General features: G+C 44.6%; 1 protein-coding gene and 1 long non-coding RNA gene across 9 annotated transcripts in view; one reads left to right on the forward strand and one right to left on the reverse strand.

Annotated features, from left to right (window-relative positions):
* Nucleotides 1–11,842, reverse strand: part of KATNAL1 (katanin catalytic subunit A1 like 1) — a 97,842-nt gene extending 86,000 nt beyond the window's left edge. For 4 of the 8 annotated variants that reach the window (XR_011506843.1, XM_044777345.2, XM_044777343.2 and 1 more), the window contains exon 1: nt 3,172–3,329. The gene's annotated coding sequence lies outside the window, so the exon portion shown is untranslated. Of the gene's footprint in view, nt 1–2,913; nt 3,344–3,572 lie in introns of those variants that run through there. The other 4 variants (XM_070520462.1, XM_070520460.1, XM_070520461.1 and 1 more) reach the window with 4 other exon arrangements.
* LOC123288871 (uncharacterized) overlaps nt 3,405–15,638 on the forward strand; it is a 35,084-nt gene continuing 22,850 nt past the window's right edge. Inside the window, exon 1 of the long non-coding RNA XR_006532448.2 lies at nt 3,405–3,600. This is a non-coding gene — a long non-coding RNA (uncharacterized lncRNA). The remainder of the gene's footprint in view (nt 3,601–15,638) is intronic.

Genomic DNA, 15,638 nt, shown 5'->3' on the forward strand with positions numbered 1-15,638 from the left:
TCAAACAGTTCCTCTTTATTGGCTCTCTCCCTAATAGCTTGTTATCAATCTTAAAAAAAAAAACTAAAAAAAACAAACCTACAAACCTCTTTTCGTTACTGCCTCATCTCTTTATTTTCTTCATAATCAAGCTTCTTTAAATAGAAGTGACTGGAAATTTTATATTAAGGAAGTAGTATCAATTTTTTTCAGTAGCATAATATTACAGTTATATTTTTTAAAAGGATCCTTAACTTTTAAAGATAGATATTGAAGTACAGATATAAAAGATATGATATCTGAGTTTAGATTTAAAACAATCCAGTTGAGGGGCACAAGTTAGAGATGAAACAAAATTGGTCACGTGTTCATTCTTCAAACTAGGTGATGGCTACATGGGGGCTCATTATTCTGTTTTCTTTGGTACATGTATTATTATGGAAAAATGTACACTTTTTTTCAAGTAGCCTATGGTCAGATTCCTCTTCTTCATTTGTGCAGGGTTTAGAAATGATTCACAGCCACCAAATCCACTGGACACTTTTCAACCTTTACCTTACTTGCCCTCTCTGAGGCACCTGACACTCTGGACCACTCCTGTTTCTTACTTTCCCCTCCTTTGTCACTTGTCATGCATGCTCTCTCGGGGTCCTCTCCTTCCTCTCTGCCTCCTAACCTCTGGGTCTCATCTGTGGGCTTTTCTCCCACTTTCTCTCAAACACACCACCCAAACATACACACTCCATAAATGCTGCTTCCCAAGAGTTCCATATTCAAAATTCTTCCTGTTTCATTTCTACACATTCCTCCTATGTGAGCTGGTCCATCCTCTCCTATAACTGCAGCTACTTACCTACAAGCAAACCTCTACCTCCAGTCCTGAACTTTCTCCTGAACTCCAGAAGCCAACGCATCCTTACCTGAATATCCCACAGGAACCATGAACAAATACTCAAAACTGAGCTGATCTATCTCTATCTTTCGCTCCAACAAAAACCTGCTCCTGCTCACCTCAGTCAATGGTTTCACTATCCTGTCAGTGATCCTAGCCAGAAAACTAGGAATCATTTGTCTCAGGGTTCCAAATCTTTCCAGCCCCCAACATTCAAACTCTTATTAAGTCATATCAATTTTACCTCTCAAATATTTTTACAATGCATCTCTTTCTACAACTCCGACTGCTTAGTTCAGACTGTCTCCATTTCTCTACTGGACTTTTTTTTTTTCTAAAACTGGTTTCTCTTAAAACCACTCTAATCTCTCCTCTCCTAGGTCCATTCTCCACACTGGAGCTGGAGTTATCTTTACAAAATACAAACCCAATAACGCCAATACTCCATTTGAAATTCTTCGATGGTAGCCCCATGTTGAAGAAAAATTCTAAACTCTTTATCGTGGTACCAAGTACTTTAAGATCTGGCCTCTCCCACTACACTGCATTTCTGCACTACACTGCAAGTATTCTGGGATTCAGTCATCAGAACGACCTAGGGTTTTCCAAACACAAAACACCTACATCCATCATTTGCTTCTGTTCTGCCAGTTGCCTAGAATGACCTTCCTCATCTTCTCGCCAGTGAAAGCTTACTCAACTTTCTTAGCACAAGTCAAACGTCACATCATACCCGAGACTTCCCCTGATCTCCTTAGACAGTCAGGATCTTTTCACCAAAGGGTACAGTGAATGGCATCAGTGCTTGAGATCATGACTTAGATGAACTGGACCCATCTGGGTTGAAATCCCAGGTTCACGCCTTATCAGCTATGACTCTCTGGCAAGGTCTCGAAGCCTGTTTCCTCCTCTCTAAATAACAGTAGCTGCTTCACAGGATTGTGAGGATCAAACAAGGGGCTGCATGATAAATACGCTGCACAGTGCCTCAAACACGGTAAGGATTCAATAAATGTCACTGTTGTTTATTCCCACTCTGGGCCCCTATAGTAACTTGCACCTCTCTCAATCACACTAGTGCAATGATAGGACTGTTTGTGCATGTCGGACAGACTATATTCTTTCTTCTCTTTATTCCCAACACCTGGCATAATGCCTGGCACATAATAGGTGCTTAACAAATCTTGAATGAATAAACACTTCAAATCCCTGTACTATACAAGGCCTCAAATTTTTTTTTTCTAATGGTCTTACTAAACTACTTCCCATCTCCTGTACAAAATGGCCACATTAGGCAAAATTTACAGAGGCCAGCTTGATTTTGAGGAAAAAGGAGTTCTACAGGGCTTTATGTTGTTTTTTTGTTTAAAAACACACACACACACAAAATAAGCCCACAATACTGTCAACAACTTTCCAATACACCACATAAAATACCAAATTTCAAGAATGGTTATCTGCCTATTGGAAACATTTTATAGGGTAGTCAGGCAGGTTTTCTAAATCTGTGTCAGCTTCCTTATCACCAGGGCCTGAGCCAACTATAGGGACTATGATTGTTTTTTTTTTTAATGCTCTTATTCCAGAGCATTAAAAAAAAAAAACAATTAGAACATAGCGCTTTTTCACTCCGAAAACACGCTCCTGATAAATTCTTTAAAACACTGGAATAATCAAAGAAAATAATTATTACTACCCACTGCTAAAAAAAAAAACAAAAAAGAAAAAAAAGGACAACTCTGTGCTTTAAAAATTACTAGTAATCTAAAGTTGAACTAATCTTCAAAATAGAATCAAAGGATGTACTGGCAATGTTCAAGCTAGTAGGTCGAGGTGGGAGGTACTCATTTTGCAATTCTGATCCTCATTAAATAAAATGCAACACGCAAAACGGTAAGAATACCAAATACTATATAATAGCATGGTATCTTTGTTTTACTTCTACACTTAACCTTTCAACATTAATACCCCTTGAATTAATTAATTATTAATGGGTTTAATATGCAAAACCTCTGAGCTACTTCAGAATAAACATTAAATACCTAGAAATAAATGTATCCGGGAACGGAGAAAAGCCTGTTAAAACAGTTTCTCGGGTCTCCCATCACATGTGTGACATACATACGGTTCTGCACCGAGCGGCAGCAACCTGGGAGGGTGAGAGGCGCCGAAGGCCCGAGGCCCTGCAGCCTGGGCGGCTGCTCATCCCTGAGACTAGGCGGGCGGCGGCCCAGCCGGGGTGGGGCTGAGCGCTGTAGCCCGGGCCGGCCAAATGGCAGGGCGGGAAGCACACGTCTCACCTCCACTTCCCCTTCCCAGCGCACAGAGCCCAATTCCGCGACCACCCAAGAGGCCCCTCACCACAAAGAGAGATTTTCTCTCTCCTGGTCGGCTCAAAGTTTATCGGTCTTTCCCAGCTGTCGGGGCCGCCGGGCTTTGTAGTTCGCCCGTCCAGGCCACCCCGCCAAGGCCGCGAGGCCGAGGAGCCGCTGAACTACAATCCCCATAATGCCCCGCGAGGCTCGCGCGTCCGCTGCTCTCCCCCTCCCGCACGGCGGCCCGCGCCGGAGAACCCGCGCCGCGCCCTGTCCTGCTGTCTCCCGCGGCAGGAGACGGGGTGGGACTGTCAACCGTGGAGGGGGTTGGCCGGCACCCCACCACCTGCTGTCCTGCTCGCGCCCGTCTACCTAGGAGTCTTTACCTAGGTGCTGCAGGTCGGCCGACCGCAGGTGATGCGGGCCAGGTCGGGTGGGGGGTGGGGCACAGGCCGCCGCCGCCGCCCCGGAGTCCGTTAGTTCGCGACGTGCGTGAAGAGGCGGTGGCGGCGGCGGCGGCGGCGTACGGTTGCCATGGCAGCCGTGGGCCGCGCGGTAGGGGGGAGGGCGGGTGCTCCAGTCAGCTGGCGGGAGGAGCCTGGGAATCCCGCCCCGGTGCGGGCTAAGTGGGGCGCGAGGGTGGGTCTGGGAGAGGAGGCAGCCGGTGACATTGAGGAGGGCCGTGACTAATTGAGCGCTGGTTCTGCCTGCCGCGGCGGCGCCTCGTCCCCGTGGCAGGACGCGTGTCAGTCCTCGCGGAGCGCGCTGCTGCCCGCGCTGTTCTCGGAGGATGCTGGTGGCGTCAGAGGAAGGAACAGCAGGGCGTCTCCGCGCCCGGCTCGGTGAAGGGCGTCTGGTCCAGCCCTCCTCCGCGCCCATCCGGGCTTTCTCCTGGGCTCTGCCGCATGGCGCGTTTGGACCCTAAACCACCTCTCTGGAGGCTTCTCATCAGTAAAGTCGAATTTGCAGTCTTTCACCCCTTCTTTCTGCCATTTTCTGAGAAATGGGACAGAAAGGAATCATTTAGCAACACGTAACGCATATGGCCTTTAGGATTTTGAGAACTTGTAAGTGGCATTGATTTAAATTGCATTTTGACCTGTAATCTTCCTTAGGAAATCGTGTGTGGCTCTCTCTGACCCGCCTCAGAGATGCAGTATGGTGTAAACTGGGGTTGAGAGCACGGGCTTCTCACCCGTTGCTCAGGTCACGTCCTGCTGCTACGCTCGTAGCTGATAACCGGGGACAGCTTGCCCGCTCTGATGCTCAGCGTTTTAATCTGCAAAATGAAGATAGTATCTATCTCAACGTGCTTGTGAAAAATAAAAGTATTGATACTGATGAAGCGTTATAAAACAAAGCCTCGCATTTAACAGTAACTTTTAAATAGTGGTTATTTAATCCACTGGGATAAGAGAAGAGAGGAGCCTGGAGTTGAGGGTGGGGTTTGAGGGAAAGGGGTATTTTCTGTCGTGATCTTGCTGAGGGTTTGGTTTACAGAGGTATGTGCTTTTGTCAAAACTCGTGAAATGGTACACTTAAGATTTGTACACTTCACCATGTAAATTTACCTCAAAAAGAACAAAAATATAAGTTATTATTAGAGCTATAGACGCTAATACAGACCATGGAGATGTTCTAGGTCCGGTACCCAGATTTTGCAGATGAGGAAAATGAGGCCTAGAGATTTAAGTAAATCGGGAGTGGGAGGGGTCTGACCCTGTCGTTCTCTAGTAATAAATATCTCTTGAGAAATTATGATTGAAAATAGCAAGCTACTGTGTATGTCATCCAGTTCTCAGTTGGGGTCACCTTGTCCACAGAGATTTTTGTTGAAATTGACTCAAGTCCCCTTTGCACCTCCTGTGGAAAGGCCAGTGTCCTCTCCAAGATTGCACATTCCGTGAGGGCTTACCATCTCAGGGTCACTTTTGGCTCTGAGCTCTTGCTTTCTCTGAACACTTAGATTTCCTCACATCTCACCTCCTGCAACTCTTTTCTCTCTACTCCTACTGACAACTAATGTGGAAATCAAGCCCTTTTCGCTGGTTGTTTGTAAAGCAGACTCTTCTGAAGGTTTGGAGCAGCTGAGGGATTTTAAATGAAGGATGCAAATAAACTAAAATTAGAATTTCCTGTTCTTAAAAATCCTTCAGTATCCCCACAGTATTGGGATTCTCTGACCCCCATCCTCTTTCAGCATAGACTGCAACTTCCCTCTATCCACCATCTCTCTGATCCCCTCCCTCTCCTCCTCTTTTCTCTCTGAATAGTACTTTGAGTTATCTCTGTCTCCTAATCAATACCTTCAGGGCTCCCTTCCCTTCCTAAGCTGTTTCTCTAAGTATTTTCCTACACAAAGAAAGTAAGTTCCCCAGGAGGAACTGTAGTGCCTGTTATTAAAATAATAGTTCTTCGCCCCAGTATATATCTGCATATTCTGTTTGATTCAGCCTACAGTATAGTTATTCAATAAATATTATACAGCTTACACACATGACCTGTCCAGGCTACCTACATAGTGGGTTCAATTACGAAAACTATTTAGTGTAAATGAGGAAGCAGTTGATAGTAGCTGGAATCTGATGTCTGAGAAAGAAAAGAAACCAAAGTCTCCATGATCAGAGTTTATATTGCACGGAAGAAATGACAACATTCAAGCAATAAAATCCAGAACGAAATCTGAGTATTAAGCAATAATGACATCCTTATAGAAGCAACACCTAGATCTGTCACCTCTAGCAATTTGGTCACAACTCTGCATGTATAATGAGCATATAAATAGATTCTCTTTTACTCCTGGAGAAGATGACACTGATATGCTATCAGCTGAACACATGTTTTTGTAGTAGGGAATGAGCGGTTCACCTGATCCATCTATCCCTCATCTGGTTTCCTTGTTACCAGTCGCTTGCATTTGCCGAGCAGCTGGGTTGTAGTGCAGCCTCCAGCCATGAGGAAGTCTCCAAAAGCAAGACCTAATGCATAACCCTCCTTGTTTTTTGAAGTCAGGATCCCATAGCATCCGCTGAGCAGGACAAGCTACTTGAGGAGAATGGATGACAGCAGTGAAAGGAAACAGCTGCTCTGCAGTAAGCTGAAGGAGGGCAGTCATGCGAAGGAAGACTGAGCCACTGAAGCACAGCCTTGAAAACCTAGCATGGCTGTGGACAGCTGGGACACCATGAGGACCGACAATAAACTTTGGTTTATTGTTTTCACTACATACTTTGGACCAGTTCAAGTGATAGTTAAACACACTATGTAAATTCAAAAGATGGAGCTGAAAGTAATAACAGATTAATCTACACCAATGCACAATATGGTTAAGAGCCACTGTCCTGTTAAAGAGACCTAGTGCGTCTGGTTCAAATCCAGAAGTTTTTCCTCGGTTCTCAGTCTTCTTGGCCTCTGTAGCATTGGACTTTGCAGGCCACCCTCCCTAGTGGTCCGTGCCCTTGGTTCTCTTCAAAGCACACGTCATTGTGTTATTCACCAGCTCCTCTACCTACTCCTTAAATGTGGGAGTAGTTCCCAACATTCAGTCAACACACCCTCTCCATTTCGAAGCTTTCGTCTCTCAGTGATGGCGATGCTCAGATTCCCCAGGCTAGTTCTGATCCCCAGGTTCCAGTACTTCCCCAAGCATGCCGTGTGCTCCCTTCCCTTGCTCTATCGCTCCTAATGTTCTCTTCACCTGGAATGCTATCCCCCTGCTGTAAATTCTACCTATTCTACAAAAACTAACTCAGGCCTTTACGTGAAGCCTTTCTGGGTCATTCCTGCTCGCAGTATATCACCCTGCTCTGTGCTCACAATATTTCCTGCATATATCACCTACTTGACGACTAACCATACTGCCTAGTGGCCACTTGTGTATTGTTTACTCATTGGCTTTTGTTTTTTCTTCTCATTAGATTTCAGACTCCTATGATGTACATTTCTGGATACTCCCCAAAATATCTCTGTAATACCTTTTATATAATAATGATACAAGAAATATTTTTGATTGTCCTTGGTAAAACCTCCTCTCTGGTAGCTCTCCCCTTCAAGTACTATACAGGACATTTGCAGCCTCTTATTATAAATATCCCTGAAACCTATGGAAAAGTGTCGGTCCCAATATGTATTCAGTGGCTGGGTATATTGGGAGGCAATTCTTTTAAGCCATTCTTGATATGGAGGGAGTTCAGGAGGTGAGTGATACTGAATTCCAGTGCTCAAAGTCACCACTACCCTTGAAGATGTCCTAGAACAGAGTTTAGTAGGTCGTGAAATCAATTTGATGGGTTCCATCCAGCTGTTTAATGTTTAAAATGTGTTAGGGTAAGGTAGAGTAGGGTAAGGTGAAACAGAATAGAGGCAATAGAAATCTAAATGCAGAGCGCATGCTCATAGTCTGGGGAAGTGTATGGCAGTTATTGCGCTTTCAGCTTCAGCGTACCCTCCATCTACTGCTTTGTGTGCATGGAGCTGGAACAAGCAAACACGTTTCCCCTTTGTCATCTGGCTCCCGGATGCACTAGAGGAAGAGCACAGGCTAAAAGAGGGGAAGCCACTTGCTCACGAGGTTGCTTCCTGTTGGCTTGCTGTGCCTGTCAGCATCACCCCAGCAGTGGCCTTTTTGCCTGGTACCAGCATTTCCTGTCTCCAGCTTCTTACTGCACTTCCAGAATCAGCCTCCTCAAGCCTCTTCTCCTTCGACCCCAGACTTAGCAGCATCAGCCAGGCAGCCCCCTCTTCCGAATCTGGGTCCTGCTCCATGGCACCTCTCCTCTAAGCTGCTGGGTTCTGACAAGCCCGGCCTCTCCTCACTTTGATCTCCAGCCCCCGAGGTGGTAGCTGCTTCTGGCATTATTACTCATGTGTTATTCTATGTTCCTTTCTTAATTTTTTCAGTCCTCCAACATCTGTAAATCAGTTCCCTGTGCTAAATTCTTTCTGTTGAAATACTCTGGTTTCTTTTTTCCTGACTGGGGGACCCTGACAAATATGGATTGTGAAGTAAAATGTATTTCCTGCTGTGACTGTCAGTCCAAAAGGTTTAAGAAACACGACCTTAGAGGAGTGGCAGAGTTCTTAGGTAAGCAGATGTGCTAAGTGCCACAGGGCCAGTCCTGACATGGAGAGGTGCTCCGGATTTCATTTGAAGAGCAAAGAGCCAGTTCCAATACACTGGCTGTTACTGTTGGACCCCAGGCCTGGCCTGGCCTGTCAGGATCCCTGCTGATGAACCTACAGTTGTAGGTTCAGATGAGCCAGAGCGTGGCTGGAACCCCGAGCTCCATCTGGAATCTGACCTCTCTCAGACATGTAGAAACTCAGCTTTTTAACTTGCCACCCTTCTACCTCTTATTAGCAAGCGGGGGAAGCAAAAAGTTAGTGGGAACAAGGAAGTCGTGCCAGAGACCTCATAGAGTGGAACTTGGTGAGGAAGAGAAGGATTAGAGAAACAGATTTTCAGGGTGGCAGTTTTGTCTCTCTGATGCTGCCTTTTCTCACAGGTAATATGAGGAGATAATAGACAAGAGAAGGAAATGAGGAACCTTATACCTGTGTTTCTGCCTTATCCAGCCAAAATGAGGCTTTTGCTGTATTTTATTCATGAACTTACTATGCTTCTGCTTCAGTGCTCCCATTAGAAGTGAGACTGAGACAGTCCTTAAAGACCAGAACTATTAAGCCAGCCGCCCTTAATCACATATTCCTAATGAAAAGAACTGCTCTACATTTTAGGAATTCAAAATATTTCTTATGTATACTAAAATAAACACAAAACCTCTTGGCAGTAGCCCATGGGGATTCTTCTTGCTTATGATTTTGGATTTCTTTATGCTAATTTAGAAATATGAACAGAGAACCCAGGACTCAAGGCTGTTAAGTGGATTTGTAACACTCTGGAGTGTTGTGGGTACGTAACTCTGTGAATGAATATATAGTCCTCTTTGAGAGCCGCAGTCATATAATAGTATTTTCACTGAGCACTGCAGTAGGTCACCGTGTATACAATGCTAATATGCAAGTCTCGCACCTAACGGTTTCAGGACCTTACATTTAGTAGAGGAATACATAACCAAATGTGAATTACTCGGGCAAATGTTGGCAAGAGTTACTTCATTTGTGACATGCAGGAATGTTTTCCAGTGAACTGAGAAGCATGTCACCTTCTGATTTAGCCACTGAAGCATGTCACAACATAGGTGGCATGTCACAGAGGAAAGGCAGCTTGTGCTCAGGTTTTCTATTCATAGAAGGCAGTGTTGTCCCCAGCAACCCCAATCACAAAATATATTAAGTCTGAGTGGAAAAAGGATCAGGACAGCTGGGATCCCATTTCCCCTTCTAAGATACAAGCCACTCCAGGGGGCCCCTCCCATTCTTGGAATCTGTTTTTTCTCCATTTTTCTATGTCCTGTTCTACTTCGGCTGTAAATTCCATTTCCTTTCTTGCCTCTTGTTTTTCTGCTACATTTTAGGTCTTCTTTGTGACTTACGTTCATAAATGAAAAAAATCGTAGATGTTGACTCCATGAATCATTCCTAAATGGTTAACCATTCAAGCAAACTGTTCATCATCCTATTCTCCTCTACACTCTCTCCTTATGTTCGCCAGGCTACCTCGCTGGTTTCTCAAATCTTACCTCAAATTTCACATCTCCAAAACCCCCAGACAGCTGTAAGAAAGAATTCCAACAGCCCTTGTTCAACCTCATCTCTGGCCCTTTTCTCCGCCTCACCGCTTACCTGGTCCTACTATCTGAAAGCGAAGTTAGGAGGAAATAAAGTAAGGACAGCAATTATTTATGTTTTGTAATGTTCCTCCCTCCCTGATCTGTGCCAGGATTTATGCCTTCATGACAGATAAACAATTCAGGATTTTTTTTTAACATTTAAAACATATATGAAAATTCTAGAGAGTTGTATAACAAAAAAAAAAAGCAAAACAATCAGAAAAACACCTGGTACCCACCACATCGTGATTTTAATGTTATTTTTCAGATGCATGTTTTTTACTGTTACTATGTATCTCTATATCGTAAGCATCATATAACATTGCTTTATATGTTTTCAGACTCTATATAAATGTTTTTATACTGTGCTTTCCTGAGATGGCCTTTTTTCTATTCAACATTGTGTCTCTGAGGTTTATCCATGTTTATAAACGTAGTTACTTCATTTTAATTGCTGTAACTGCATAGCACAGTTTATTCATTTCTCATTGATGGATGTTTAGTTTCTTTCCAATTTTCCTGTCTTAGTGCATCTGGGCTGCTATAACAAAAATACCATAGACTGGGAGGCTTATAAACAGCAGTAACTTATTCCTCACACTTCTGGAGCCTGGGAAGTTCAAAATCAAGGTGCCAGCAGCTTCGGTGTCTGGTGAGGGCCTAGTTCATAGACAACCACCTTCCCACTGTCCTCACATGGCAGACGGGGAGAGGGAGCTCTCTGGGGTCTCTTTTATAAGGGTAATAATCCCATTCATGAGGGCTCCACCCTCGTGACTTAATCACCTCCCGAAGGCCTCACCTCCAAATACCCTTACATTGGGGATTAGGATTTCAACATATGAATTTGAGAGGAACACAGATATTCAGTCTGTAGCATTCTACCCTTGGCCCCTGAAAATTCATGTCCTTCTCACATGTTATCAGCTCAAAAGTCTAGAGTTCAAAATCTCATCTAGGGGCCGGCCCCGTGGCCAAGTGGTTAAGTTCCGCAGCCCAGGGTTTCGCCAGTTTGGATGCTGGACGCAGACATGGCACAGCTCATCAGGCCACGCTGAGGTGGCGTCCCACACAGCACAGCCAGAAGGACCACAACTACAATATACAACTATGTACTGGGGGGCTTTGGGGAGGAGAAGAAGGAAAAAAAAGGAGATTGGCAACACATGTTAGCTCAGGTGCCAATCTTTAAAAAAATATATAAACTCATCTAAATCAGACATGGATGAGACTCAAGGTAAGATTCATCCTGGGGCAGATTCCTCTCTAGCTGTGAGCCTGTGAAACCAAACATGCCATGTACTTCCAAAATACAAACGGTGGGAAGGCACAGAACACACAGTCCCACTCTGAAAGGGAGAAATACAAAATAAGAAAGGAGTGACAGGTCCCTTGCAAGTCCAAAACCCACTGAGGCAAACTGCTTCAGTCCTTAAGCCTGGAGAATCATCCTCTTTGGCTTGATGCTCTGCCTCCAGGCCCATGGGGGCAGGGGTCCCACCTTCCAGACACACTGGGGTGGTGGTCCTGCCCTTCCAGCTTTGCTGGGCATAAGTTGGGCCCCCACAACTCCAGACAGCCCTGCTCCCATGGTTTTGGGTGGTCTCATCCCCATGGCTCCCACTGGACATTGCCCCATGCCCTCTGGCTGGGCACCACTCCTTGGTTCCATGGGACATTGGTCCTGTCCTTTGAAATCTAGGTGGAGGCAGCCATGCCTCCTGGGATCGTACACTCTGCAGGCAGTGCAGATGTCACCAAACTTTGCTGCCTACGCCTTCTCGAGGGGAAACTACTGCAGCCCGTGCTGCATTCAGGGGGGCCGGCCAGGGCCTCACCTGGGGCAGCTGAGGAGCACGGTGCAGGAGTGTGGGTTGCAGACAGGTAATGTGGCCAGTTCCTCTGCTATTCCCAAATAAACTCAATTTCGGGTAATTTGAGCTTTCCTCAGTTTACCTCTTTATTTAGGTTGACACTTGCAAGTTCTAACTTCTATAAAACACTAGAACATGAACACAGTTCAGTTCTTTGCTGCTTTATAAAAAGGATGGCCGTTCCTCCATTGTCCAATAAAATGTTCCTCATTTCCATCTAAGACCTCATCAGAATTGCCTTTACCATCCCTATTTCTACCAACATTCTGTTCAGGATTAGTTAAGAAAGTTGAGGCTTTCTCTACAGCTCTCCCCTTTCTGAGCTCCCACCAAAATCGCCCTTAATGGTCTGTTCAGGGCAATGTTGCCTTTTTCACTGGACACTAATGCACCTCAAAGCTCTTCCAGCTTCTACCCGTTACCTAGTTCCAAAGCCACTTCCACATTTTTAAGTGTTTGTTACAGCAGCTCCCCACTCCTAGCACTTCACTAATATTGAGGATTGTACAATGAATACCGTTGGATACTGTTCATATATGTGACAAGTTTTGTAGGGTTTATGCCAAGAAGTAAAAAATGGATAGTGAAGCATGTTCATCTTCAATTTTCCTAGATTTTACCAATTATTTCCTAAACTGGTTGTATCCATTTACACACAATAGCAGTGTAAGAGAATTCCTGCTTCACCATATCTTGGAGTTATCCAACACTTTTATTTTTGCTGAGGTGCTGAGTGTGAAAGTCTGAAGGTGTATTTGGGTTTGAGATGGTATCACTGTATGAGTGCTGTCAAGTCAGGAATATGAAGCTAAAGCCAAGGAAGCAGAGGAAGTAAAATATAAATTAGGCAGTGTAATAGTTGTCTATCGCTGCATGACAAATTTGCAGTCTTACAGGCTCATGACAACACACGTTTATTATCTCACTTTCTGTGGGTCTGGAATCCAGGCACAGTTTAGCTGGGTCCTCTGCCTCAGGGTGTCTACTGAGCTGTAATGAAGGTGTTGATCAGGGCTGGGGTCTCATCTGAAAGCATGACTGGCGAAGGACCCTCTTCCAAGCACACATGGTTGTTGGCAGGATTCAGCTCTTTGCAGATAGTTGGACTGAGAGCCTTCATTCCTTGCTGGCTGTATGCCAGAGGTTGCCTTCAGTTCTTTGCTATCTGAGCCTCTTCATAGGGCAGCTCATAACATGCCAACTTGTGTCATCAAAGCCAGCAAAGGTGAGACTAGTTGGCAAGATGGAAGTCAGAATCTTCAGTAATCTATTCAGGAAATGCCGTCCTTTGCATATTCTATTGGTTAGAAGTAAGTCATAGATCCCACCCATACTCAAGGGGAAGGAATTACCCATAAGTGTGAATACTAGGAGGTGGGGATCATTATGGGCCATCTTAGAGTCTATCTGCCATAGGCAGGTATAATAGTTAAGGATATTTGTTACTTGCCATTACAGACCCAAATAGTAGTGGGCTAAACAAGACTAGAGATTCATTTCTCTCATTTAGAAGACTGGATAGGCAGTGTAGGGCTGGTATGGCAGCCCCACAATCATCAGGGACCCATGCTCCTTCTATTCATTAATCTGCCATTCACAACATGTGGCTCCTACCTCACTGAACAAGATAGCTTCTCCAGCACCTGCAACCACACTGCATCCCAACCACAAAAATCCCTTCTACATACTGTGGCCAGAATAATTGTGCTAAAATGCAAATCTAATCCTGTCACTCCTCCGGGTAAAAACCCTTCAATCGCACTCCCAGCCTACACCAGAGTATCTCAACCATTTTTTACTATTAAGCTCTGTACTCAGTACAGACATACATATATATGTGTAGACACATACACACTCAAACATATATCTATAATTGAAACGTAAGTTTCATGAAACAAAACTATATATCATACATCCTGATATTCCCTATTCCACTTCATTTACATTGGATTCATGAACTACTAATAAATATGGGGAAACACTGGCCTATAGGATACAGTCCAGAGTATATGGTGACCTGGTTGTGCTTGATTGGCTTGCTCTCTATACTCCAGCCCTCTCACGCTCCCAGACCTCAGTGCCTATGCTCTTCCCCCTCCTGCCTATGACCACCTTCCCCGCTGTCCCTCTCACCTTCCTGCTCTTCTCTGCTCTTCATGAGTCAGCTCAGGCATTCCCTCTGGAATCCCTGCCCCTTTCCCCCTTGCTTGTGCCCCATAGAACTCTCTGCCCCCCACCATCATAGCACTTACACTGATTCTACTTATCTGTTCACATCTCTGCTCCCCCGCTGGACAGTCAGCTCCTTGAGAATGAGGACCATGTCTTTACATTGCGTATCCCCAGCCCTTGCATCATGCCCAGCATAAAGTGAAAACAATAAATATTCCTTATGTGAATAAATAAATGAATGAATGTCATAGAGAAAAAGTTCCTGACAATGTTTATTGAAAATCTATTGTATGCAGAACATTGTGCTGGAGGGAATTATGAAAAAAATAGTGGAAGTTGACAGTGACAAATTTAAAAAATAGGTATAAAATGATGTGCTTTTATAGATAAGGAGTGTCTTGATATCTACGACTAAGTACTGTCAGATGTCTCACTGACAGTAGAGTGAATGATGAAAATGGGATTGAAAGAACTCATTCCTTTCATTGCTTCTCTTGATTCCCTATTTTCATCTCTTATGAAAGACCCTCAGACACCCCTCAGACGTTCCCTCCTAACCCAGGTCTGCTCTCCATCAGTGAGACCCAATGTCGAGCAAAGGAACAGAACTGTTCGTGTGATTTTGGACCAAGGACCCCACGTGACTAATTCGGGGCCCTCCAGAATAGGCCCAGAGAGCCAAAATGAGGTAACGTGATGTGCTGCAGATTTTAAGGGTGGCTAAGGACACATACAGCAGCTGCTTCGGATGGCATTATGAGCCAGAAAATTCAGAAATGCAGCAGGAAGGGAAGTGTGAATCCAAAATGGATTCAGGGTCTCACTCAGACCCTCCTTCGACCTTGGGAAGCCCAGTCTGCTCAGGTCAACTCTGCAATCCTGGCTGGTAAATTACTGAATAAACCAGGCCAAGACCATATGCACACTCTATCGGAAAGAACGAAATATTGGAAGGTAACAACTTACACTTTGCAGTTGATTTAAAATCCCAAGTGCGGGAAAACAGCATTGTAAATCACCTGACCTCTCTCAATCACCGCTTTCTCCCGCTAGTAAGTAAGAATAGCAGCAGCTTGTATTTGTACTGAGTTTTAGAGCCTAGAAGAAGCTTTATGTCACTCGATCCCGGAGCAGCCCTGTGAGGGAGGTCCAAGCACTTTCGCAATTTTATAGATGAGGAAACTGAGAGGTTAAACAGCTGCTCATGGGTTCCACAGTGCATGAGTACCTAGAGCTGTATGGGACTCTAGTTTACAATAGTACCAATCTGTTACAAGGAAATAGCAATCGGAAACCTGGATTCTAACACCAATCCTGCTGGCTACTTAGCTGTGTGATCTTGGACATGTCATTCAGCCTTTCTGAGCTTCATGTCCTCACCTGTGAAAAATGTACATAATAATCCCTTCCATGTCTACCTCACAGGGTGCTTAAGAGGACAAAACTGGTGGTATGTGAGAAAATGCTTTATAACTGGGATGGTAATACAGTCACGTGTCGCTTGACAGGGATACATTCTGAGAAATGCATGGTTAGGTGACTTTGTCATTGCGTGAACATCATAGAGTGACTTACACAAACCTTGATGTGATAGCCCGCTACTCACCTAGGCGATATGGTACTAATCTTATGGGACCACCATCTATATGTGGTCGATCGTTGACTGAAACATTAT

This window comes from Equus asinus, chromosome 11 (assembly GCF_041296235.1).
Source record: "Equus asinus isolate D_3611 breed Donkey chromosome 11, EquAss-T2T_v2, whole genome shotgun sequence".
Taxonomy (NCBI): domain Eukaryota; kingdom Metazoa; phylum Chordata; class Mammalia; order Perissodactyla; family Equidae; genus Equus; species Equus asinus.